General features: G+C 43.1%; 60 pseudogenes; all 60 read left to right on the forward strand.

Annotated features, from left to right (window-relative positions):
- Positions 1-69: 69 nt before the first annotated feature.
- Positions 70-189, forward strand: LOC146727567 (5S ribosomal RNA; annotated as a pseudogene).
- A 304-nt stretch (positions 190-493) lies between these two features.
- On the forward strand, positions 494-613 carry LOC146727568 (5S ribosomal RNA; annotated as a pseudogene).
- Positions 614-710: 97 nt separating this feature from the next.
- LOC146727569 (5S ribosomal RNA) lies at positions 711-830 on the forward strand (annotated as a pseudogene).
- A 96-nt stretch (positions 831-926) lies between these two features.
- On the forward strand, positions 927-1,046 carry LOC146727570 (5S ribosomal RNA; annotated as a pseudogene).
- Positions 1,047-1,142: 96 nt separating this feature from the next.
- LOC146727571 (5S ribosomal RNA) lies at positions 1,143-1,262 on the forward strand (annotated as a pseudogene).
- A 304-nt stretch (positions 1,263-1,566) lies between these two features.
- On the forward strand, positions 1,567-1,686 carry LOC146727572 (5S ribosomal RNA; annotated as a pseudogene).
- A 312-nt stretch (positions 1,687-1,998) lies between these two features.
- LOC146727573 (5S ribosomal RNA) lies at positions 1,999-2,118 on the forward strand (annotated as a pseudogene).
- A 520-nt stretch (positions 2,119-2,638) lies between these two features.
- On the forward strand, positions 2,639-2,758 carry LOC146727574 (5S ribosomal RNA; annotated as a pseudogene).
- Positions 2,759-2,854: 96 nt separating this feature from the next.
- Positions 2,855-2,974, forward strand: LOC146727575 (5S ribosomal RNA; annotated as a pseudogene).
- A 214-nt stretch (positions 2,975-3,188) lies between these two features.
- Positions 3,189-3,307, forward strand: LOC146727576 (5S ribosomal RNA; annotated as a pseudogene).
- Positions 3,308-3,403: 96 nt separating this feature from the next.
- LOC146727577 (5S ribosomal RNA) lies at positions 3,404-3,522 on the forward strand (annotated as a pseudogene).
- Positions 3,523-3,618: 96 nt separating this feature from the next.
- Positions 3,619-3,738, forward strand: LOC146727578 (5S ribosomal RNA; annotated as a pseudogene).
- A 526-nt stretch (positions 3,739-4,264) lies between these two features.
- On the forward strand, positions 4,265-4,384 carry LOC146727579 (5S ribosomal RNA; annotated as a pseudogene).
- A 96-nt stretch (positions 4,385-4,480) lies between these two features.
- LOC146727580 (5S ribosomal RNA) lies at positions 4,481-4,600 on the forward strand (annotated as a pseudogene).
- A 96-nt stretch (positions 4,601-4,696) lies between these two features.
- Positions 4,697-4,816, forward strand: LOC146727581 (5S ribosomal RNA; annotated as a pseudogene).
- Positions 4,817-5,030: 214 nt separating this feature from the next.
- On the forward strand, positions 5,031-5,150 carry LOC146727582 (5S ribosomal RNA; annotated as a pseudogene).
- A 327-nt stretch (positions 5,151-5,477) lies between these two features.
- On the forward strand, positions 5,478-5,597 carry LOC146727583 (5S ribosomal RNA; annotated as a pseudogene).
- Positions 5,598-5,909: 312 nt separating this feature from the next.
- On the forward strand, positions 5,910-6,029 carry LOC146727584 (5S ribosomal RNA; annotated as a pseudogene).
- Positions 6,030-6,125: 96 nt separating this feature from the next.
- On the forward strand, positions 6,126-6,245 carry LOC146727585 (5S ribosomal RNA; annotated as a pseudogene).
- A 96-nt stretch (positions 6,246-6,341) lies between these two features.
- LOC146727586 (5S ribosomal RNA) lies at positions 6,342-6,461 on the forward strand (annotated as a pseudogene).
- Positions 6,462-6,675: 214 nt separating this feature from the next.
- On the forward strand, positions 6,676-6,795 carry LOC146727587 (5S ribosomal RNA; annotated as a pseudogene).
- A 327-nt stretch (positions 6,796-7,122) lies between these two features.
- Positions 7,123-7,242, forward strand: LOC146727588 (5S ribosomal RNA; annotated as a pseudogene).
- Positions 7,243-7,554: 312 nt separating this feature from the next.
- Positions 7,555-7,674, forward strand: LOC146727589 (5S ribosomal RNA; annotated as a pseudogene).
- A 96-nt stretch (positions 7,675-7,770) lies between these two features.
- On the forward strand, positions 7,771-7,890 carry LOC146727590 (5S ribosomal RNA; annotated as a pseudogene).
- A 214-nt stretch (positions 7,891-8,104) lies between these two features.
- Positions 8,105-8,223, forward strand: LOC146727591 (5S ribosomal RNA; annotated as a pseudogene).
- Positions 8,224-8,319: 96 nt separating this feature from the next.
- On the forward strand, positions 8,320-8,438 carry LOC146727592 (5S ribosomal RNA; annotated as a pseudogene).
- Positions 8,439-8,743: 305 nt separating this feature from the next.
- LOC146727593 (5S ribosomal RNA) lies at positions 8,744-8,862 on the forward strand (annotated as a pseudogene).
- A 214-nt stretch (positions 8,863-9,076) lies between these two features.
- LOC146727594 (5S ribosomal RNA) lies at positions 9,077-9,196 on the forward strand (annotated as a pseudogene).
- A 327-nt stretch (positions 9,197-9,523) lies between these two features.
- LOC146727595 (5S ribosomal RNA) lies at positions 9,524-9,643 on the forward strand (annotated as a pseudogene).
- Positions 9,644-9,955: 312 nt separating this feature from the next.
- On the forward strand, positions 9,956-10,075 carry LOC146727596 (5S ribosomal RNA; annotated as a pseudogene).
- Positions 10,076-10,171: 96 nt separating this feature from the next.
- LOC146727597 (5S ribosomal RNA) lies at positions 10,172-10,291 on the forward strand (annotated as a pseudogene).
- Positions 10,292-10,817: 526 nt separating this feature from the next.
- LOC146727598 (5S ribosomal RNA) lies at positions 10,818-10,937 on the forward strand (annotated as a pseudogene).
- Positions 10,938-11,033: 96 nt separating this feature from the next.
- Positions 11,034-11,153, forward strand: LOC146727599 (5S ribosomal RNA; annotated as a pseudogene).
- A 96-nt stretch (positions 11,154-11,249) lies between these two features.
- Positions 11,250-11,369, forward strand: LOC146727600 (5S ribosomal RNA; annotated as a pseudogene).
- A 214-nt stretch (positions 11,370-11,583) lies between these two features.
- Positions 11,584-11,703, forward strand: LOC146727601 (5S ribosomal RNA; annotated as a pseudogene).
- Positions 11,704-12,030: 327 nt separating this feature from the next.
- Positions 12,031-12,150, forward strand: LOC146727602 (5S ribosomal RNA; annotated as a pseudogene).
- Positions 12,151-12,891: 741 nt separating this feature from the next.
- LOC146727603 (5S ribosomal RNA) lies at positions 12,892-13,011 on the forward strand (annotated as a pseudogene).
- Positions 13,012-13,537: 526 nt separating this feature from the next.
- Positions 13,538-13,657, forward strand: LOC146727604 (5S ribosomal RNA; annotated as a pseudogene).
- Positions 13,658-13,753: 96 nt separating this feature from the next.
- LOC146727605 (5S ribosomal RNA) lies at positions 13,754-13,873 on the forward strand (annotated as a pseudogene).
- Positions 13,874-14,087: 214 nt separating this feature from the next.
- Positions 14,088-14,207, forward strand: LOC146727606 (5S ribosomal RNA; annotated as a pseudogene).
- Positions 14,208-14,517: 310 nt separating this feature from the next.
- Positions 14,518-14,637, forward strand: LOC146727607 (5S ribosomal RNA; annotated as a pseudogene).
- Positions 14,638-15,378: 741 nt separating this feature from the next.
- Positions 15,379-15,498, forward strand: LOC146727608 (5S ribosomal RNA; annotated as a pseudogene).
- A 526-nt stretch (positions 15,499-16,024) lies between these two features.
- On the forward strand, positions 16,025-16,144 carry LOC146727609 (5S ribosomal RNA; annotated as a pseudogene).
- A 96-nt stretch (positions 16,145-16,240) lies between these two features.
- LOC146727610 (5S ribosomal RNA) lies at positions 16,241-16,360 on the forward strand (annotated as a pseudogene).
- A 214-nt stretch (positions 16,361-16,574) lies between these two features.
- On the forward strand, positions 16,575-16,694 carry LOC146727611 (5S ribosomal RNA; annotated as a pseudogene).
- Positions 16,695-17,004: 310 nt separating this feature from the next.
- On the forward strand, positions 17,005-17,124 carry LOC146727612 (5S ribosomal RNA; annotated as a pseudogene).
- A 96-nt stretch (positions 17,125-17,220) lies between these two features.
- On the forward strand, positions 17,221-17,340 carry LOC146727613 (5S ribosomal RNA; annotated as a pseudogene).
- A 214-nt stretch (positions 17,341-17,554) lies between these two features.
- On the forward strand, positions 17,555-17,674 carry LOC146727614 (5S ribosomal RNA; annotated as a pseudogene).
- Positions 17,675-17,888: 214 nt separating this feature from the next.
- On the forward strand, positions 17,889-18,008 carry LOC146727615 (5S ribosomal RNA; annotated as a pseudogene).
- Positions 18,009-18,104: 96 nt separating this feature from the next.
- LOC146727616 (5S ribosomal RNA) lies at positions 18,105-18,224 on the forward strand (annotated as a pseudogene).
- A 214-nt stretch (positions 18,225-18,438) lies between these two features.
- Positions 18,439-18,558, forward strand: LOC146727617 (5S ribosomal RNA; annotated as a pseudogene).
- A 308-nt stretch (positions 18,559-18,866) lies between these two features.
- On the forward strand, positions 18,867-18,986 carry LOC146727618 (5S ribosomal RNA; annotated as a pseudogene).
- Positions 18,987-19,297: 311 nt separating this feature from the next.
- Positions 19,298-19,417, forward strand: LOC146727619 (5S ribosomal RNA; annotated as a pseudogene).
- A 96-nt stretch (positions 19,418-19,513) lies between these two features.
- LOC146727620 (5S ribosomal RNA) lies at positions 19,514-19,633 on the forward strand (annotated as a pseudogene).
- Positions 19,634-19,847: 214 nt separating this feature from the next.
- On the forward strand, positions 19,848-19,967 carry LOC146727621 (5S ribosomal RNA; annotated as a pseudogene).
- A 96-nt stretch (positions 19,968-20,063) lies between these two features.
- LOC146727622 (5S ribosomal RNA) lies at positions 20,064-20,183 on the forward strand (annotated as a pseudogene).
- A 96-nt stretch (positions 20,184-20,279) lies between these two features.
- On the forward strand, positions 20,280-20,398 carry LOC146727623 (5S ribosomal RNA; annotated as a pseudogene).
- A 96-nt stretch (positions 20,399-20,494) lies between these two features.
- Positions 20,495-20,614, forward strand: LOC146727624 (5S ribosomal RNA; annotated as a pseudogene).
- Positions 20,615-21,126: 512 nt separating this feature from the next.
- On the forward strand, positions 21,127-21,245 carry LOC146727625 (5S ribosomal RNA; annotated as a pseudogene).
- Positions 21,246-21,341: 96 nt separating this feature from the next.
- LOC146727626 (5S ribosomal RNA) lies at positions 21,342-21,461 on the forward strand (annotated as a pseudogene).
- The last annotated feature ends 1,569 nt before the right edge of the window (positions 21,462-23,030 follow it).

Genomic DNA, 23,030 nt, shown 5'->3' on the forward strand with positions numbered 1-23,030 from the left:
ACTAACTTTTTCCCGGGATTTTTTGCCTAGTCGAAGTACTAAATTACATCCAATTCCGACGAATATTCAGGCTACTTCAAAACCATAGCAGAATACACCAGTTCTCGTCCGATCACTGAAGTTAAGGTGCATCGGGCGTGGTTAGTACTTGCATGGGAGACCGGCTGAGAATACCACGTGCAGTAGGCTTATCAACATTTTGATTCCACTTTGCATACTAACTTTTTCCCATGATTATTTGTCTAGCCATAGCATTAAATGACATCCAATTCCGACGATAATTCAGCCTGCTGCCAAACATTGCAGAATACACCAGTTCTCGTCCGATCACTGAAGTTAAGCTGCATCGGGCGTTGTTGCATGGGAGACCGGCCTGGAATACCATGTGTATTAGGCTCATCAACATTTTTATTCCACCATACATACTAACTTTTTCCCGGGATTTTTTGCCTAGCTGAAGTATTAAATTACATCCAATTCCGACGAATATTCAGCCTACTGACAAACCATTGCAGAATACACCAGTTCTCGTCCGATCACTGAAGTTAAGCTGCATCGGGCGTGGTTAGTACTTGCATAGGAAACCGGCTGGGAATACCAAGTGCGTTAGGCTCATCAACATTTTTATTCCACTGTATATACTACCTTTTTCCCCGGGATATTTTGCCTAGCCAATGTACTAAATTACATCCGATTCCGACGAATATTCAGCCTACTGCCAAACCATAGCAGAATACACCAGTTCTCGTCCGATCACTGAAGTTAAGCTGCATCGGGCGTGGTTAGTACTTGTATGGGAGACCGGCTGGGAATACCACGTGCAGTAGGCTGATGAACATTTTTATTCCACCATACTTACTAACTTTTTTCCATGATTTTTTGCCTAACCGAAGCATTAAATGACATCCAATTGCGACGAATATTCAGCCTACTGCCAAACCAATGCAGAATACACCAGTTCTCGTCCGATCACTCTAGTTAATCTGTATCGGGCATGGATTGTACTTGCATGGGAGACCGGCTAGGAATACCACGTGCAGTAGGCTTATCAGCATTTTTATTCCTCCGTACATACCATCTTTTTCCCGTGATTTGTTGCCTAGCCGAAGTACTAAATTACATCCAATTCCGACAAATATTCAGGCTACTTCAAAACCATAGCAGAATACACCAGTTCTCGTCCGATCACTGAAGTTAAGGTGCATCGGGCGTGGTTAGTACTTGCATGGGAGACCGGCTGGGAATACCACGTGCAGTAGGCTTATCAACATTTTGATTCCACATTGCATACTAACTTTTTCCCATGATTATTTGTCTAGCCATAGCATTAAATGACATCCAATTCCGACGATAATTCAGCCTACTGCCAAACATTGCAGAATACACCAGTTCTCGTCCGATCACTGAAGTTAAGCTGCATCGGGCGTGGTTGCATGGGAGACTGGCCTAGAATACCATGTGTATTAGGCTCATCAACATTTTTATTCCACCATACATACTAACTTTTTCCCGGGATTTTTTACCTAGCTGAAGTATTAAATAACATCCAATTCCGACGAATATTCAGCCTACTGACAAAACATTGCAGAATACACCAGTTCTAGTCCGATCACTGAAGTTAAGCTGCATTGGGCGTGGTCAGTACTTGCATGGGAGACCGGTGGGGAATGCCACGTGCAGTAGGCTGATGAACATTTTTATTCCACCGTACATACTAACATTTTTTCATGATTTTTTGCCTAACCGAAGCATTAAATGACATCCAATTGCAACGAATATTCAGCCTAGTGCCAAACCAATGCAGAATACACCAGTTCCCGTCCAATTACTGAAGTTAATCTGCATCAGGCATGGATTGTACTTGCATGGGAGACCGGCTAGGAATACCACATGCTGTAGGCTTATCAACATTTTTATTCCTCCGTACATACCATCTTTTTCCCGGGATTTGTTGCCTAGCCGAAGTATTAAATTACATCCAATTCAAAGGAATATTCAGCCTACTGCCAAACCATTGCAGAATACACTAGTTCTCGTCCGATCACTGAAGTTAAGCTGCATCGGGCGTGGTTAGTACTTGCATGGGAGACCTGCTGGGTGTACCACGTGCAGTAGGCTTATCAACATTTTGATTCTACCGTATATACCAACTTTTTTCCGGGATTTTTTGCCTAGCCAAAGCGTTAAACGACATTCAATTCCAACGAATATTCAGCCTACTGCCAAACCATTGCAGAATACACTAGTTCTTGACTGATCACTGAAGTTAAGCTAACCGGACGTGGTTAGTACTTGCTTGGGAGACCGGCTGAGAATATCACGTGCAGTAGGCTCATCAATATTTTTATTCAACATTACATTCTATCTTTTTCCCATGATTTTTTGCCCAGACGAAGCATTAAATGACATAAAATTCGGACAAATATTCAGCCTACTGCCAAACCGTTGCAGAATAAACCAGTTCTCGTACGATCACTGAAGTTAAGTTGCATCGGGCGTGGTTGCATGGGAGACCGGCCTGGAATACCATGTGCATTAGACTCATCAACATTTTTATTCCACCATACATACTAACTTTTTCCCGGGATTTTTGGCCTGGCCGAAGTATTAAATTACATTCAATTCCGACGAATATTCAGCTTACTGCCAAACCATTGCAGAACACACCAGTTCTCGTCCGATCACTGAAGTTAAGCTGCATCGGACGTGGTAAGTTCTTAAATGGGAGACCGGCTGGGAATGCCACGTGCAGTAGGCTCATCAACATTTTTATTCCACATTACATACTAACTTTTTCCTATGATTTTTTGCCTAGCCGTAGCATTAAATGACATCCAATTCCGACGAATATTCAGCCTACTGCCAAACCATTGCAGAATACACCTGTTCTCGTCCGATCACTGAAGTTAAGCTGCATCAGGCTTGGTTAGTACTTGCATGGGAGACCGGCTGGGAATACCACGTGCAGTAGGCTGATGAACATTTTTATTGCAGAATACACCAGTTCTCGTCTGATCACTGAAGTTAAGCCGCATAGGGCGTGGTTAGTTCTTGCACGGGAGACCAGCTGGGAATACCACGTGCAGTAGGCTCATCAACATTGTTATTCCACATTACATACTAACTTTTTCCCGGGATTTTTTGCCTAGTCGAAGTATTAAATTACAGCCAATTCCGACGAATATCCAGCCTACTGCCAAACCATTGCAGAATACACCAGTTCTCGTCCGATCACTGAAGTTAAGCTAACCGGACGTGGTTGGTACTTGCTTGGGAGACCGGCTGAGAATATCACGTGCAGCAGGCTCATCAACATTTTTATTCCACATTACATACTAACTTTTTCCCGGGATTTTTTGCCTAGTCGAAGTATTAAATTACAGCCAATTCCGACGAATATCCAGCCTACTGCCAAACCATTGCAGAATACACCAGTTCTCGTCCGATCACTGAAGTTAAGCTAACCGGACGTGGTTGGTACTTGCTTGGGAGTCCGGCTGAGAATATCACGTGCAGTAGGCTCATCAACATTTTTATTCCACATTACATACTAACTTTTTCCCATGATTTTTTGCCTAGCCGTAGCATTAAATGACATCCAATTCCGACGAATATTCAGCCTACTGCCACTACATTGCAGAATACACCAGTTCTCGTACGATCACTGAAGTTAAGCTGCATCGGGCGTGGACAGTACTTGCATGAGAGACCGGCTGGGAATACCACGTGCAGTAGGCCCATCAACATTTTTATTCCACATTACATACTAACTTTTTCCTATGATTTTTTGCTTAGACGAAGCATTAAATGACATACAATTCGAACGAATATTCAGCCTACTGCCATACCGTTGCAGAATACACCAGTTCTTGTCCGATTGCTGAAGTTAAGCTGCATCGGGCGTGCTTGGTGCTTGCATGGGAGACCGGCTGGGAATACCATGTGCATTAGGCTCATCAACATTTTTATTCCACCGTACATTCTAACTTTTTCCCGGGATTTTTTGCCTAGCCGAAGTATTAAATTACAATAAATTCCGACGAATATTCAGCCTACTGACAAACCGTTGCAGAATACACCAGTTGTCCTCCGATCACTGAAGTTAAGCCCACTGGACGTGGTTAGTACTTGCATGGGAGACCGGCTGAGAATACTACATGCTGTAGGATCATCAACATTTTTATTCCACCGTACATACTAACTTTTTCGCGGGATTTTTTGCATAGCCGAAGCATAAACGACATCCAATTCCGACGAATATTCAGCCTACTGCCAAACCATTGCAGAATACACCAGTTCTCGGCCGATCATTGAAGTTAAGCTGCATCGGGCGTGGTTAGTACTTGCAAGGGAGACTGGCTGGGAATACCACTTGCAGTAGGCTTATCAACATTTTTATTCCACCGTACATACCAACATTTTCACGGGATTTTTTGCCTAGCCAAAGCGTTAAACGACATCCAATTCTGACAAATACTCAGCCTACTGCCAAACCATTGCAGAACACACCAGTTCTCGTCCGATCACTTAAGTTAAGCTGCATCGGACGTGGTAAGTACTTGAATGGGAGACCGGCTGGGAATGCCATGTGCGGTAGGCTCATCAACATTTTTATTCCACATTACATACTTACTTTTTCCTATGATTTTTTGCCTAGCCGTAGCATTAAATGACATCCAATTCCGACGAATATTCAGCCTACTGCCAAACCATTGCAGAATACACCAGTTCTCGTCCGATCACTGAAGTTAAGCTGCATCGGACGTGGCTTGTACTTGCATGGGAGACCGGCAGTGAATACCACGTGCAGTAGGCTTATGAACATTTTTATTGCAGAATACACCAGTTCTCGTCCGATCACTGAAGTTAAGCTGCATCGGGCGTGGTTAGTACTTGCATGGGAGACCGGCTGGGAATACCACTTGCAGTAGGCTCATCAACATTTTTATTCCACATTACATACTAACTTTTTCCCATCATTTTTTGCCTAGACGAAGCATTAAATTACATACAATTTTGACAAATATTAGGCCTACGGCCAAACCATTGCAGAATACACCAGTTCTCGTCCGATCACTGAAGTTAAGCTGCATCGGGCGTGGTCAGTACTTGCATGGGAGACCGGCGGGGAATGCCACGTGCAGTAGGCTGATGAACATTTTTATTCCACCGTACATACTAACTTTTACCCATGATTTTTTGCCTAGCCGTAGCATTAAATGACATCCAATTCTGACGAATATTCAGCCTACAGCAAAACCATTGTAGAATACACCAGTTCTCGTCTGATCACAGAAGTTAATCTGCATCGGGTTAAGCTGCATTCGGCGTGGTTAGTACTTGCATGGGAGACTGGCTGGGAATACCACTTGCAGTAGGCTCATCAACATTTTTATTCCACATTACATACTAACTTTTTCCCATCATTTTTTGCCTAGACGAAGCATTAAATTACATACAATTTTGACAAATATTCGGCCTACAGCCAAACCATTGCAGAATACACCAATTCTCGTCCGATCACTGAAGTTAAGCTGCATCGGGCGTGGTCAGTACTTGCATGGGAGACCGGCGGGGAATGCCACGTGCAGTAGGCTGATGAACATTTTTATTCCACCGTACATACTAACATTTTTCCATGATTTTTTGCCTAACCGAAGCATTAAATGACATCCAATTGCAACGAATATTCAGCCTACTGCCAAACCAATGCTGAATACACCAGTTCTCGTCCAATTACTGAAGTTAATCTGCATCGGGCATGGATTGTACTTGCATGGGAGACCGGCTAGGAATACCACGTGCTGTAGGCTTATCAACATTTTTATTCCTCCGTACATACCATCTTTTTCCCGGGATTTGTTGCCTAGCCGAAGTATTAAATTACATCCAATTCAGAGGAATATTCAGCCTACTACCAAACCATTGCAGAATACACAACTTCTCGTCCGATCACTGAAGTTAAGCTGCATCGGGCGTGGTTAGTACTTGCATGGGAGACCTGCTGGGAGTACCACGTGCAGTAGGCTTATCAACATTTTGATTCTACCGTATATACCAACTTTTTCCTGAGATTGTTTGCCTAGCCAAAGCGTTAAACAACATCCAATTCTGACGAAAACTCAGCCTACTGCCAAACCATTGCAGAACACACCAGTTCTCGTCTGATCACTGAAGTTAAGCTGCATCGGACGTGGTAAGTACTTGAATGGGAGACCGGCTGGGAATGCCATGTGCAGTAGGCTCATCAACATTTTTATTCCACATTACATACTTACTTTTTCCTATGATTTTTTGCCTAGCCGTAGCATAAAATGACATCCAATTCCGACGAATATTCAGCCTACTGCCAAACCATTGCAGAATACACCAGTTCTCGTCCGATCACTGAAGTTAAGCTGCATCGGACGTGGCTTGTACTTGCATGGGAGACCGGCTGGGAATACCACGTGCAGTAGGCTTATGAACATTTTTATTGCAGAATACACCAGTTCTCGTCTGATCACTAAAGTTAAGCTGCATCGGGCGTGGTTAGTACTTGCATGGGAGACCGGCTGGGAATACCACTTGCAGTAGGCTCATCAACATTTTTATTCCACATTACATACTAACTTTTTCCCATCATTTTTTGCCTAGACGAAGCATTAAATTACATACAATTTTGACAAATATTCGGCCTACGGCCAAACCATTGCAGAATACACCAGTTCTCGTCTGATCACTGAAGTTAAGCTGCATCGGGCGTGGTCAGTACTTGCATGGGAGACCGGCGGGGAATGCCACGTGCAGTAGGCTGATGAACATTGTTATTCCACCGTACATACTAACTTTTACCCATGATTTTTTGCCCAGCCGTAGCATTAAATGACATCCAATTCCGACGAATATTCAGCCTACAACAAAACCATTGCAGAATACTCCAGTTCTCGTCTGATCACAGAAGTTAAGCTGCATCGGGTTAAGCTGCATCGGGCGTGGTTAGTACTTGCATGGGAGACCGGCTGGGAATACCACTTGCATTAGGCTCATCAACATTTTTATTCCACATTACATACTAACTTTTTCCCATCATTTTTTGCCTAGACGAAGCATTAAATTACATACAATTTTGACAAATATTCGGCCTACGGCCAAACCATTGCAGAATACACCAGTTCTCGTCCAATCACTGAAGTTAAGCTGCATCGGGCGTGGTCAGTACTTGCATGGGAGACCGGCGGGGAATGCCACGTGCAGTAGGCTGATGAACATTTTTATTCCACCGTACATACTAACATTTTTCCATGATTTTTTGCCTAACCGAAGCATTAAATGACATCCAATTGCTATGAATATTCAGCCTACTGCCAAACCAATACAGAATACACCAGTTCTCGTCCAATTACTGAAGTTAATCTGCATCGGGCATGGATTGTACTTGCATGGGAGACCGGCTAGGAATACCACGTGCTGTAGGCTTATCAACATTTTTATTCCTCCGTACATACCATCTTTTTCCCGGGATTTTTTGCCTAGCCAAAGCGTTAAACGACATCCAATTCTGACGAATACTCAGCCTACTGCCAAACCATTGCAGAACACACCAGTTCTCGTCCGATCACTGAAGTTAAGCTGCATCGGATGTGGTAAGTACTTGAATGGGAGACCGGCTGGGAATGCCATGTGCAGTAGGCTCATCAACATTTTTATTCCACATTAAATACTTACTTTTTCCTATGATTTTTTGCCTAGCCGTAGCATTAAATGACATCCAATTCCGACGAATATTCAGCCTACTGCCAAACCATTGCAGAATACACCAGTTCTCGTCCGATCACTGAAGTTAAGCTGCATCGGACGTGGCTTGTACTTGCATGGGAGACCGGCTGGGAATACCACGTGCAGTAGGTTTATGAACATTTTTATTGCAGAATACACCAGTTCTCGTCCGATCACTGAAGTTAAGCTGCATCGGGCGTGGTTAGTACTTGCATGGGAGACCGGCTGGGAATACCATGTGAAATAGGCTTCTCAACATTTTTATTCCACCGTACATACCAACTTTTTCCCGGGATTTTTTGCCTTACCGAAGCGTTAAACGACATGCAATTCTGACGAATATTCTGCCTACTGTCAAACCATTGCAGAACACACCAGTTCTCGACTGATCACTGAAGTTAAGCTAACCGGACGTGGTTAGTACTTGCTTGGGAGACCGGCTGAGAATATCACGTGCAGTAGGCTCATCAACATTTTTATTCAACATTACATACTAACTTTTTCCCATGATTTTTTGCCTAGCCGTAGCATTAAATGTCAACCAATTCCGACGAATTTTCAGCCTACTGCCAGAGCATTGCAGAATACTCCAGTTTTCATCCGATCACTGAAGTTAAGCTCACCGGACGTGGTTAGTACTTGCATGGGAGACCGGCTGGGAATACCACGTGCAGTAGGCTTATCAACATTTTGATTCCACATTACATTCTATCTTTTTCCCATGATTTTTTGCCCAGACGAAGCATTAAATGACATAAAATTCGGACGAATATTCAGCCTACTGCCAAACCGTTGCAGAATAAACCAGTTCTCGTACGAGCGCTGAAGTTAAGCTGCATCGGGCGTGGTTGCATGGGAGACCGGCCTGGAATACCATGTGCATTAGACTCATCAACATTTTTATTTTACCATACATACTAACTTTTTCCCGGGATTTTTTGCCTAGCCGAAGTATTAAATTACATCCAATTCCGACGAATATTCAGCCTACTGCCAAACCATTGCAGAATACACCAGTTCTCGTCCGATCACTGAAGTTAAGCTCACCGGACATGGTTAGTACATGTATGGGAGACCGGCAGTGAATACCACGTGCAGTAGGCTTATGAACATTTTTATTGCAGAATACACCAGTTCTCGTCCGATCACTGAAGTTAAGCTGCATCGGGCGTGGTTAGTACTTGCATGGGAGACCGGCTGGGAATACCACTTGCAGTAGGCTCATCAACATTTTTATTCCACATTACATACTAACTTTTTCCCATCATTTTTTACCTAGACGAAGCATTAAATTACATACAATTTTGACAAATATTAGGCCTACGGCCAAACCATTGCAGAATACACCAGTTCTCGTCCGATCACTGAAGTTAAGCTGCATCGGGCGTGGTCAGTACTTGCATGGGAGACCGGCGGGGAATGCCACGTGCAGTAGGCTGATGAACATTTTTATTCCACCGTACATACTAACTTTTACCCATGATTTTTTGCCTAGCCGTAGCATTAAATGACATCCAATTCCGACGAATATTCAGCCTACAGCAAAACCATTGTAGAATACACCAGTTCTCGTCTGATCACAGAAGTTAATCTGCATCGGGTTAAGCTGCATTCGGCGTGGTTAGTACTTGCATGGGAGACTGGCTGGGAATACCACTTGCAGTAGGCTCATCAACATTTTTATTCCACATTACATACTAACTTTTTCCCATCATTTTTTGCCTAGACGAAGCATTAAATTACATACAATTTTGACAAATATTCGGCCTACAGCCAAACCATTGCAGAATACACCAGTTCTCGTCCGATCACTGAAGTTAAGCTGCATCGGGCGTGGTCAGTACTTGCATGGGAGACCGGCGGGGAATGCCACGTGCAGTAGGCTGATGAACATTTTTATTCCACCGTACATACTAACATTTTTCCATGATTTTTTGCCTAACCGAAGCATTAAATGACATCCAATTGCAACGAATATTCAGCCTACTGCCAAACCAATGCTGAATACACCAGTTCTCGTCCAATTACTGAAGTTAATCTGCATCAGGCATGGATTGTACTTGCATGGGAGACCGGCTAGGAATACCACGTGCTGTAGGCTTATCAACATTTTTATTCCTCCGTACATACCATCTTTTTCCCGGGATTTGTTGCCTAGCCGAAGTATTAAATTACATCCAATTCAGAGGAATATTCAGCCTACTACCAAACCATTGCAGAATACACAACTTCTCGTCCGATCACTGAAGTTAAGCTGCATCGGGCGTGGTTAGTACTTGCATGGGAGACCTGCTGGGAGTACCACGTGCAGTAGGCTTATCAACATTTTGATTCTACCGTATATACCAACTTTTTCCTGAGATTGTTTGCCTAGCCAAAGCGTTAAACAACATCCAATTCTGACGAAAACTCAGCCTACTGCCAAACCATTGCAGAACACACCAGTTCTCGTCCGATCAATGAAGTTAAGCTGCATAGGACGTGGTAAGTACTTGCATGAGAGACCGGCTGGGAATACCACTTGCAGTAGGCCCATCAACATTTTTATTCCACATTACATACTAACTTTTTCCCATGATTTTTTGCCTAGCCATAGCATTAAATGACATCCAATTCCGACGTATATTCAGCCTACTGCCACTACATTGCAGAATACACCAGTTCTTGTCCGATTGCTGAAGTTAAGCTGCATCGGGCGTGCTTAGTGCTTGCATGGGAGACCGGCTGGGAATACCATGTGCATTAGGCTCATCAACATTTTTATTCCACCGTACATTCTAACTTTTTCCCGGGATTTTTTGCCTAGCCGAAGTATTAAATTACAATAAATTCCGACGAATATTCAGCCTACTGACAAACCGTTGCAGAATACACCAGTTCTCCTCCGATCACTGAAGTTAAGCCCACTGGACGTGGTTAGTACTTGCATGGGAGACCGGCTGAGAATACTACATGCAGTAGGATCATCAACATTTTTATTCCACCGTACATACTAACTTTTTCGCGGGATTTTTTGCATAGCCGAAGCATAAACGACATCCAATTCCGACGAATATTCAGCCTACTGCCAAACCATTGCAGAATACACCAGTTCTCGGCCGATCACTGAAGTTAAGCTGCATCGGGCGTGGTTAGTACTTGCATGGGAGACGGGCTGGGAATACCACTTGCAGTAGGCTTATCAATATTTTTATTCCACCGTACATACCAACATTTTCACGGGATTTTTTGCCTAGCCAAAGCGTTAAACGACATCCAATTCTGACGAATACTCAGCCTACTGCCAAACCATTGCAGAACACACCAGTTCTCGTCTGATCACTGAAGTTAAGCTGCATCGGACGTGGTAAGTACTTGAATGGGAGACCGGCTGGGAATGCCATGTGCAGTAGGCTCATCAACATTTTTATTCCACATTACATACTTACTTTTTCCTATGATTTTTTGCCTAGCCGTAGCATAAAATGACATCCAATTCCGACGAATATTCAGCCTACTGCCAAACCATTGCAGAATACACCAGTTCTCGTCCGATCACTGAAGTTAAGCTGCATCGGACGTGGCTTGTACTTGCATGGGAGACCGGCTGGGAATACCACGTGCAGTAGGCTTATGAATATTTTTATTGCAGAATACACCAGTTCTCGTCTGATCACTAAAGTTAAGCTGCATCGGGCGTGGTTAGTACTTGCATGGGAGACCGGCTGGGAATACCACTTGCAGTAGGCTCATCAACATTTTTATTCCACATTACATACTAACTTTTTCCCATCATTTTTTGCCTAGACGAAGCATTAAATTACATACAATTTTGACAAATATTCGGCCTACGGCCAAACCATTGCAGAATACACCAGTTCTCGTCCGATCACTGAAGTTAAGCTGCATCGGGCGTGGTCAGTACTTGCATGGGAGACCGGCGGGGAATGCCACGTGCAGTAGGCTGATGAACATTGTTATTCCACCGTACATACTAACTTTTACCCATGATTTTTTGCCCAGCCGTAGCATTAAATGACATCCAATTCCGACGAATATTCAGCCTACAACAAAACCATTGCAGAATACACCAGTTTTCGTCTGATCACAGAAGTTAAGCTGCATCGGGTTAAGCTGCATCGGGCGTGGTTAGTACTTGCATGGGAGACCGGCTGGGAATATCACTTGCATTAGGCTCATCAACATTTTTATTCCACATTACATACTAACTTTTTCCCATCATTTTTTGCCTAGACGAAGCATTAAATGTCATCCAATTCCGACGATAATTCAGCCTACTGCCAAACCATTGCAGAATACACCAGTTCTCGTCCGATCACTGAAGTTAAGCTGCATCGGGCGTGGACAGTACTTGCATGAGAGACCGGCTGGGAATACCACGTGCAGTAGGCTGATGAACATTTTTATTCCACCATACTTATTAACTTTTTTCCATGATTTTTTGCCTAACCGAAGCATTAAATGACATCCAGTTGCGACGAATATTCAGCCTACTGCCAAACCAATGCAGAATACACCAGTTCTCGTCCGATCACTAAAGTTAAGCCGCATTGGGCATGGTTAGGACTTGCACGGGATTCCGGCCTGGAATACCATGTGCATTAGGCTCATCAACATTTTTATTCCACCATACATACTAACTTTTTCCCGGGATTTTTTGCCTAGCCGAAGTATTAAATTACATCCAATGCCGACGAATATAGAGCCTACTGCCAAACCAATGCAGAATACACAAGTTCTCGTCCGATCACTGAAGTTAAGCTAACCGGACGTGGTTGGTACTTGCTTGGGAGACCGGCTGAGAATATCACGTGCAGCAGGCTCATCAACATTTTGATTCTACCGTATATACCAACTTTTTCCCGGGATTTTTTGCCTAGCCAAAGCGTTAAACGACATTCAATTCTGACGAATATTAAGCCTACTGCCAAACCAATGCAGAATACACCAGTTCTCGTCTGATCACTAAAGTTAAGCTAACCGGACGAGGATGGTACTTGCTTGGGAGACCGGCTGAGAATATCACGTGTAGTAGGCTCATCAACATTTTTATTCCACATTACATACTAACTTTTTCCCATGATTTTTTGCCTAGCCGTAGCATTAAATGACATCCAATTCCGACGAATATCAGCCTACTGCCACTCCATTGCAGAATACACCAGTTCTCGTCCGATCACTGAAGTTAAGCTGCATCGGGCGCGGACAGTACTTGCATGAGAGACCGGCTGGGAATACCACGTGCAGTAGGCCCATCAACATTTTTATTCCACATTACATACTAACTTTTTCCTATGATTTTTTGCCTAGACGAAGCATTAAATGACATACAATTCGAACGAATATTCAGCCTACTGCCAAACCATTGCAGAATACACCAGTTCTTGTCCGATTGCTGAAGTTAAGCTGCATCGGGCATGCTTAGTGCTTGCATGGGAGACCAGCTGGGAATACCATGTGCATTAGGCTCATCAACATTTTTATTCCACCGTACATTCTAACGTTTTCCCGGGATTTTTTGACTAGCCGAAGTATTAAATTACATCAAATTCCGACGAATATTCAGCCTACTGACAAACCGTTGCAGAATACACCAGTTGTCCTCCGATCACTGAAGTTAAGCCCACTGGACGTGGTTAGTACTTGCATGGGAGACCGGCTGGGAATACCACGTGGAGTAGGCTTATCAACATGTTTATTCCACCGTACATACCAACATTTTCCCGGGATTTTTGCCTAGCCGAAGCGTTAAACGACATCCAATTCTGACGAATACTCAGCCTACTGCCAAACCATTGCAGAACACACCAGTTCTCGTCCGATGACTGAAGTTAAGCTGCATCGGACGTGGTAAGTTCTTGAATGGGAGACTGGCTGGGAATGCCACGTGCAGTAGGCTCATCAACATTTTTATTCCACATTACATACTAACTTTTTCCTATGATTTTTTGCCTAGCCGTAGCATTAAATGACATCCAATTCCAACGAATATTCAGCCTACTGCCAAACCATTGCAGAATACACCTGTTCTCGTCCGATCACTGAAGTTAAGCTGCATCAGGCTTGGTTAGTACTTGCATGGGAGACCGGCTGGGAATACCACGTGCAGTAGGCTAATGAACATTTTTATTGCAGAATACACCAGTTCTCGTCCGATCACTGAAGTTAAGCCGCATAGGGCGTGGTTAGTTCTTGCACGGGAGACCGGCTGGGAATACCACGTGCAGTAGGCTCATCAACATTTTTATTCCACATTACATACCAACTTTTACCCATGATTTTTTGCCTAGCCGTAGCATTAAATGACATCCAATTCTGACGAATATTCAGCCTACTGCAAAACCATTGCAGAATACACCAGTTCTCGTCGGATCACTGAAGTTAAGCTGCATCGGGCGTAGTTCGTACTAGCATGGCAGACAGGTTGGGAATACCACGTGCAGTAGGCTTATCAACATTTTTATTCCACCATACATACTATCTTTTCCCGTGATTTTTTGCCTAGCCGAAGCATTAATTGAAATCCAATTTCGACAAATATTCAGCCTACTGCCAAACCATTGCAGAATACACAAGTTCTCGTCCGATCACTGAAGTTAAGCTCACCGTACATGGTTAGTACATGCATGGGATACCGGCTGGGAATACCACGTGCAGTAGGCTTATCAACATTTTGATTCCACATTGCATACTAAGATTTTCTCATGATTATTTGTCTAGCCGTAGCATTAAATGTCATCCAATTCCGACGATAATTCAGCCTACTGCCAAACCATTGCAGAATACACCAGTTCTCGTCCGATCACTGAAGTTAAGCTGCATCGGGTGTGGTTAGTACTTGCATGGGAGACCGGCTGGGAATACCACGTGCAGTAGGCTGATGAACATTTTTATTCCACCATACTTACTAACTTTTTTCCATGATTTTTTGCCTAACCGAAGCATTAAATGACATCCAATTGCGACGAATATTCAGCCTACTGCCAAACCAATGCAGAATACACCAGTTCTCGTCCGATCACTAAAGTTAAGCCGCATTGGGCATGGTAAGGACTTGCACGGGTTTCCGGCCTGGAATACCATGTGCATTAGGCTCATCAACATTTTTATTCCACCATACATACTAACTTTTTCCCGGGATTTTTTGCCTAGCCGAAGTATTAAATTACATCCAATGCCGACGAATATACAGCCTACTGCCAAACCAATGCAGAATACATAAGTTCTCGTCCGATCACTGAAGTTAACCTAACCGGACGTGGTTGGTACTTGCTTGGGAGACCGGCTGAGAATATCACGTACAGCAGGCTCATCAACATTTTGATTCTACCGTATATACCAACTTTTTCCCGGGATTTTTTGCCTAGCCAAAGCGTTAAACGACATTCAATTCTGACGAATATTAAGCCTACTGCCAAACCAATGCAGAATACACCAGTTCTCGTCTGATCACTAAAGTTAAGCTAACCGGACGAGGATGGTACTTGCTTGGGAGACCGGCTGAGAATATCACGTGTAGTAGGCTCATCAACATTTTTATTCCACATTACATACTAACTTTTTCCCATGATTTTTTGCCTAGCCGTAGCATTAAATGACATCCAATTCCGACGAATATCAGCCTACTGCCACTCCATTGCAGAATACACCAGTTCTCGTCCGATCACTGAAGTTAAGCTGCATCGGGCGCGGACAGTACTTGCATGAGAGACCGGCTGGGAATACCACGTGCAGTAGGCCCATCAACATTTTTATTCCACATTACATACTAACTTTTTCCTATGATTTTTTGCCTAGACGAAGCATTAAATGACATACAATTCGAACGAATATTCAGCCTACTGCCAAACCATTGCAGAATACACCAGTTCTTGTCCGATTGCTGAAGTTAAGCTGCATCGGGCATGCTTAGTGCTTGCATGGGAGACCAGCTGGGAATACCATGTGCATTAGGCTCATCAACATTTTTATTCCACCGTACATTCTAACGTTTTCCCGGGATTTTTTGACTAGCCGAAGTATTAAATTACATCTAATTCCGACGAATATTCAGCCTACTGACAAACCGTTGCAGAATACACCAGTTGTCCTCCGATCACTGAAGTTAAGCCCACTGGACGTGGTTAGTACTTGCATGGGAGACCGGCTGGGAATACCACGTGGAGTAGGCTTATCAACATGTTTATTCCACCGTACATACCAACATTTTCCCGGGATTTTTGCCTAGCCGAAGCGTTAAACGACATCCAATTCTGACGAATACTCAGCCTACTGCCAAACCATTGCAGAACACACCAGTTCTCGTCCGATGACTGAAGTTAAGCTGCATCGGACGTGGTAAGTTCTTGAATGGGAGACTGGCTGGGAATGCCACGTGCAGTAGGCTCATCAACATTTTTATTCCACATTACATACTAACTTTTTCCTATGATTTTTTGCCTAGCCGTAGCATTAAATGACATCCAATTCCAACGAATATTCAGCCTACTGCCAAACCATTGCAGAATACACCTGTTCTCGTCCGATCACTGAAGTTAAGCTGCATCAGGCTTGGTTAGTACTTGCATGGGAGACCGGCTGGGAATACCACGTGCAGTAGGCTAATGAACATTTTTATTGCAGAATACACCAGTTCTCGTCCGATCACTGAAGTTAAGCCGCATAGGGCGTGGTTAGTTCTTGCACGGGAGACCGGCTGGGAATACCACGTGCAGTAGGCTCATCAACATTTTTATTCCACATTACATACCAACTTTTACCCATGATTTTTTGCCTAGCCGTAGCATTAAATGACATCCAATTCTGACGAATATTCAGCCTACTGCAAAACCATTGCAGAATACACCAGTTCTCATCGGATCACTGAAGTTAAGCTGCATCGGGCGTAGTTCGTACTAGCATGGCAGACAGGTTGGGAATACCACGTGCAGTAGGCTTATCAACATTTTTATTCCACCATACATACTATCTTTTCCCGTGATTTTTTGCCTAGCCGAAGCATTAATTGAAATCCAATTTCGACAAATATTCAGCCTACTGCCAAACCATTGCAGAATACACAAGTTCTCGTCCGATCACTGAAGTTAAGCTCACCGTACATGGTTAGTACATGCATGGGATACCGGCTGGGAATACCACGTGCAGTAGGCTTATCAACATTTTGATTCCACATTGCATACTAAGATTTTCTCATGATTATTTGTCTAGCCGTAGCATTAAATGTCATCCAATTCCGACGATAATTCAGCCTACTGCCAAACCATTGCAGAATACACCAGTTCTCGTCCGATCACTGAAGTTAAGCTGCATCGGGTGTGGTTAGTACTTGCATGGGAGACCGGCTGGGAATACCACGTGCAGTAGGCTGATGAACATTTTTATTCCACCATACTTACTAACTTTTTTCCATGATTTTTTGCCTAACCGAAGCATTAAATGACATCCAATTGCGACGAATATTCAGCCTACTGCCAAACCATTGCAGATTACACCAGTTCTCGTCCGATCACTGAAGTTAAGCTGCATCGGGCGTGGTTTGTACTTGCATGGGAGACTGGCTGGGAATACCACGTGCAGTAGGCTTATGAACATTTTTATTGCAGAATACACCAGTTCTCGTTGGATCACTGAAGTTAAGCTGCATCGGGCGTGGTTAGTACTAGCATGGGAGACCGGCTGGGAATACCACGTGCAGTAGGCTCATCAGCATTTTTATTCCACATTACATACTAACTTTTTCCTATGATTTTTTGCCTAGCCGTAGCATTAAATGACATCCAATTCCAACGAATATTCAGCCTACTGCCAAACCAATGCTGAGTACAACAGTTCTCGTTCGATCAATGAAGTTAAGCTGCATCAGGCGTGGTTAGTACTTGCATGGGAGACCGGCTGGGAATACTACGTGCAGTAGGCTGATGAACATTTTTATTGCAGAATACACCAGTTATCGTCCGATCACTGAAGTTAAGCTGCATCGGGCGTGGTTAGTACTTGCATGGGAGTCTGGCTGGGAATACCACGTGCATTATGCTCATCAACATTTTTATTCCACTGTACATACTAACTTTTTCCCGGGATTTTTTGCCTAGCCGAAGTATTAAATTACATCCCATTCCGACGAATATTCAGCGTACTGCAAAACCATTGCAGAATACACCAGTTCTCGTTGGATCACTGAAGTTAAGCTGCATCAGGCGTGGTTAGTACTAGCATGGGAGACCGGCTGGGAATACCACGTGCAGTAGGCTCATCAGCATTTTTATTCCACATTACATACTAACTTTTTCCTATGATTTTTTGCCTAGCCGTAGCATTAAATGACATCCAATTCCGACGAATATTCAGCCTACTGCCAAACCAATGCTGAGTACAACAGTTCTCGTCCGATCAATGAAGTTAAGCTGCATCAGGCGTGGTTAGTACTTGCATGGGAGACTGGCTGGGAATACTACGTGCAGTAGGCTGATGAACATTTTTATTGCAGAATACACCAGTTATCGTCCGATCACTGAAGTTAAGCTGCATCGGGCGTGGTTAGTACTTGCATGGGAGTCTGGCTGGGAATACCACGTGCATTATGCTCATCAACATTTTTATTCCACTGTACATACTAACTTTTTCCCGGGATTTTTTGCCTAGCCGAAGTATTAAATTACATCCCATTCCGACGAATATCCAGCCTACTGCCAAACCATTGCAGAATACACCAGTTCTCGTCCGATCACTGAAGTTAAGATGTATTGGGCGTGGTTAGTACTTGCATGGGAGACCGGCTGGGAATACCATGTGCAGTAGGCTTATCAACATTTTTATTCCACCGTACATACCAACTTTTTCTCGCGATTGTCTGCCTTGCCGAAGCGTTAAACGACATGCAATTCTGACGAATATTCAGCCTACTGTCAAACCATTGCAGAACACACCAGTTCTTGTCCGATCACTGAAGTTAAGATGTATCGGGCGTGGTTAGTACTTGCATGGGAGACTGGGAATACCATGTGCAGTAGGCTCATCAACATTTTTATTCCACATTACATACTAACTTTTACCTATGATTTTTTGCCTAGCCGTAGTATTAAATGACATCCAATTCCGACGAATATTCAGCCTACTGCAAAACCATTGCAGAATACACCAGTTCTCGTCCGATCACTGAAGTTAATCTGCATCGGGCATGGTTAGTACTTGCATGGGAGACCGGCTGGGAATACCATCTGCAGTAGGCTTATCAATATTTTTATTCCACCATACAAACTAACTTTTTCTCTGGATTTGTTGCCTAGTCGAAGTATTAAATTACATCAAATTCCGACGAATATTCAGCCTACTGACAAACCGTTGCAGAATACACCATTTCTCCTCTGATCACTGAAGTTAAGCCCACTGGACGTGGTTAGTACTTGCATGGGAGACCGGCTGGGAATACCACGGCCAGTAGGCTTATCAACATGTTTATTCCACCGTACATACCAACATTTTCCCGGTATTTTTTGCCTAGCCGAAGCGTTAAACGACATCCAATTCTGACGAATACTCAGCCTACTGCCAAACCATTGCAGAACACACCAGTTCTCGTCCTATCACTGAAGTTAAGCTGCATCGGACGTGGTAAGTTCTTGAATGGGAGACCGGCTGGGAATGCCACGTGCAGTAGGCTCATCAACATTTTTATTCCTCATTACATACTAACTTTTTCCTATGATTTTTTGCCTAGCCGTAGCATTAAATGACATCCAATTCCGACGAATATTCAGCCTACTGCCTAACCATTGCAGAATACACATGTTCTCGTCCGATCACTGAAGTTAAGCTGCATCTGGCTTGGTTAGTACTTGCATGGGAGACCGGCTGGGAATACCACGTGCAGTAGGCTGATGAACATTTGTATTGCATAATACACCAGTTCTCGTCCGATCACTGAAGTTAAGCCGCATAGGGCGTGGTTAGTTCTTGCACGGGAGACCGGCTGGGAATACCACGTGCAGTAGGCTCATCAACATTTTTATTCCACATTACATACTAACTTTTACCCATGATTTTTTGCCTAGCCGTAGCATTAAATGACATCCAATTCTGACGAATATTCAGCCTACTGCAAAACCATTGCAGAATACACCAGTTCTCGTCGGATCACTGAAGTTAAGCTGCATCGGGCGTAGTTAGTACTAGCATGGGAGACCGGTTGGGAATACCACGTGCATTAGGCTCATCAACATTTTTATTCCACATTACATACTAACTTTTTCCCGGAATTTTTTGCCTAGCCGAAGTATTAAATTACAGCCAATTCCGACGAATATCCAGTCTACTGGCAAACCATTGCAGAATACACCAGTTCTCGTCCCATCACTGAAGTTAAGCTGCATCGGGCGTGGTTAGTACTTGCATGGGAGACCGGCTGGGAATTCCACATGCAGTAGGCTTTTCAACATTTTTATTCCACCATACATACTATCTTTTTCCCGTGATTTTTTGCCTAGCCGAAGCATTAATTGAAATCCAATTTCGACAAATATTCAGCCTACTGCCAAACCATTGCAGAATACACCAGTTCTCGTCCGATCACTGAAGTTAAGCTCACCGGACATGGTTAGTACATGCATGGGATACCGGCTGGGAATACCACGTGCAGTAGGCTTATCAACATTTTGAATCCACATAGCATACTAAGATTTTCCCATGATTATTTGTCTAGCCGTAGCATTAAATGTCATCCAATTCCGACGATAATTCAGCCTACTGCCAAACCATTGCAGAATACACCAGTTCTCGTCCGATCACTGAAGTTAATCTGCATCGGGTGTGGTTAGTACTTGCATGGGAGACCGGCTGGGAATACCTCGTGCAGTAGGCTGATGAACATTTTTATTCCACCATACTTACTAACTTTACTAACCGAAGCATTAATTGACATCCAATTGCGACGAATATTCAGCCTACTGCCAAACCAATGCAGAATACACCAGTTCTCGTCCGATCACTAAAGTTAAGCCGCATTGGGCATGGTTAGGACTTGCATGGGATTCCGGCCTGGAATACCATGTGCATTAGGCTCATCAACATTTTTATTCCACCATACATACTAACTTTTTCCCGGGATTTTTTTGCCTAGCCGAAGTATTAAATTACATCCAATGCCGACGAATATACAGCCTACTGCCAAACCAATGCAGAATACATAAGTTCTCGTCCGATCACTGAAGTTAAGCTAACCGGACGTGGTTGGTACTTGCTTGGGAGACCGGCTGAGAATATCACGTGCAGCAGGCTCATCAACATTTTGATTCTACTGTATATACCAACTTTTTCCCGGGATTTTTTGCCTAGCCAAAGCGTTAAACGACATCCAATTCTGACGAATATTCAGCCTACTGCCAAACCAATGCAGAATACACCAGTTCTCATCTGATCACTAAAGTTAAGCTAACCGGACGTGGTTGGTACTTGCTTGGGAGACCAGCTGAGAATATCACGTGCAGTAGGCTCATCAACATTTTTATTCCACATTACATACTAACTTTTTCCCATGATTTTTTTCCTAGCCGTAGCATTAAATGACATCCAATTCTGACGAATATTCAGCCTACTGCCACTACATTGCAGAATACACCAGTTCTCGTCCGATCACTGAAGTTAAGCTGCATCGGGCGTGGACAGTACTTGCATGAGAGACCGTCTGGGAATGCCACGTGCAGTAGGCCCATCAACATATTTATTCCATATTACATACTAACTTTTTCCTATGATTTTTTGCCTAGACGAAGCATTAAATGACATACAATTCGAACGAATATTCAGCCTACTGCCAAACCATTGCAGAATACAGCAGTTCTTGTCCGATTGCTGAAGTTAAGCTGCATCGGGCGTGCTTAGTGCTTGCATGGGAGACAGGCTGGGAATACCACGTGCATTAGGTTCATCAACATTTTTATTCCACCGTACATTCTAACTTTTTCCCGGGATTTTTTGCCTAGCCGAAGTATTAAATTACAATAAATTCCGACGAATATTCAGCCTACTGACAAACCGTTAACACTTCGATAAACATTTTACCATTTCCGATAATCATAGTTATTAAGTTTATTTTCAAAACAAAATCATGTTTATAAAACCTTATCTCAACAAGTGAATTTTTTATATAAAAAAATTGCCCTTGGTTGTACACATTGGTATCACCTTAATTTTTTCAAAATATTATTCCATATTTAGAAAGTGCATACTTTTTAATTGAGAAATATTAAGTTGAAAGCTATGTACTCCAGTCTTTGACAATTGTCGAGAAAAGCAAAGCATACCAGTATTCGACAATTGTCGAGTAAAGCACATCAGTCTTCAAAAATTGTCAAGAAAAGCAAAGTACACCAGTCTTCGACAATTGTCGAGAAAAGCACACCAGTATTCGACAATTGTCGAGAAAACCAAGCACACTAGTCTTCGACAATTGTCGAGAAAAGCAAAGCACACCAGTCTTTGACAATTGTCGAGAAAAGCAAAGCACAGCAGTATTCGACAATTGTCGAGTAAAGCACATCAGTCTTCAAAAATTGTCAAGAAAAGCAAAGTACACCAGTCTTCGACAATTGTCGAGAAAAGCACACCAGTATTCGACAATTGTCGAGAAAACCAAGCACACTAGTCTTCGACAATTGTCGAGAAAAGCAAAGCACACCAGTCTTTGACAATTGTCGAGAAAAGCAAAGCACAGCAGTATTCGACAATTGTCGAGAAAAGCACACCAGTCTTCGACAATTGTTGAGAAAAGCAAAGCACACCAGTCTGACAATTGTCGAGAAAAGCACACCAGCCATCAACAATTGCCAATCAAAGCACACCGGTCTTCAACAATTGCCAAGCAAAGCTGACCAGTTTTTTAGAAAAAGATGCTAATATTCACCATTTTTTTAAGTACTGAAGAAAACTTATTTTTATTTTTTTAAACATTAGAATCAGGGTAATTGTAATGAAAGAAATGCAACTGATATGAAAAAATTTAACATTTAACAAGCAGCCAGTCGGATAGCTCTGCTGTTAGCAATGCACATTTCAATTAAAGAACAAAAGATATCATTAGAAAATGAACAATACAGTAGACTTGCTGTTTTTAAAAAGAATTCAAAAATATCACTTTTCACTAAAAATGACAAAAATTATCATTAAAATTAGATATTTGAAGATATCACCACGAAATTAAAAATCTAAAGGAGGTCCACATGTAGTATCTATATATGTAATATAAAAGCAACTCCACTTGTGGTTTTCAACAAGAAGTC

Source organism: Saccoglossus kowalevskii, unplaced genomic scaffold (genome assembly GCF_978046115.1).
Source record: "Saccoglossus kowalevskii unplaced genomic scaffold, keSacKowa6.1 SCAFFOLD_24, whole genome shotgun sequence".
In the NCBI taxonomy this organism is placed as follows: domain Eukaryota; kingdom Metazoa; phylum Hemichordata; class Enteropneusta; family Harrimaniidae; genus Saccoglossus; species Saccoglossus kowalevskii.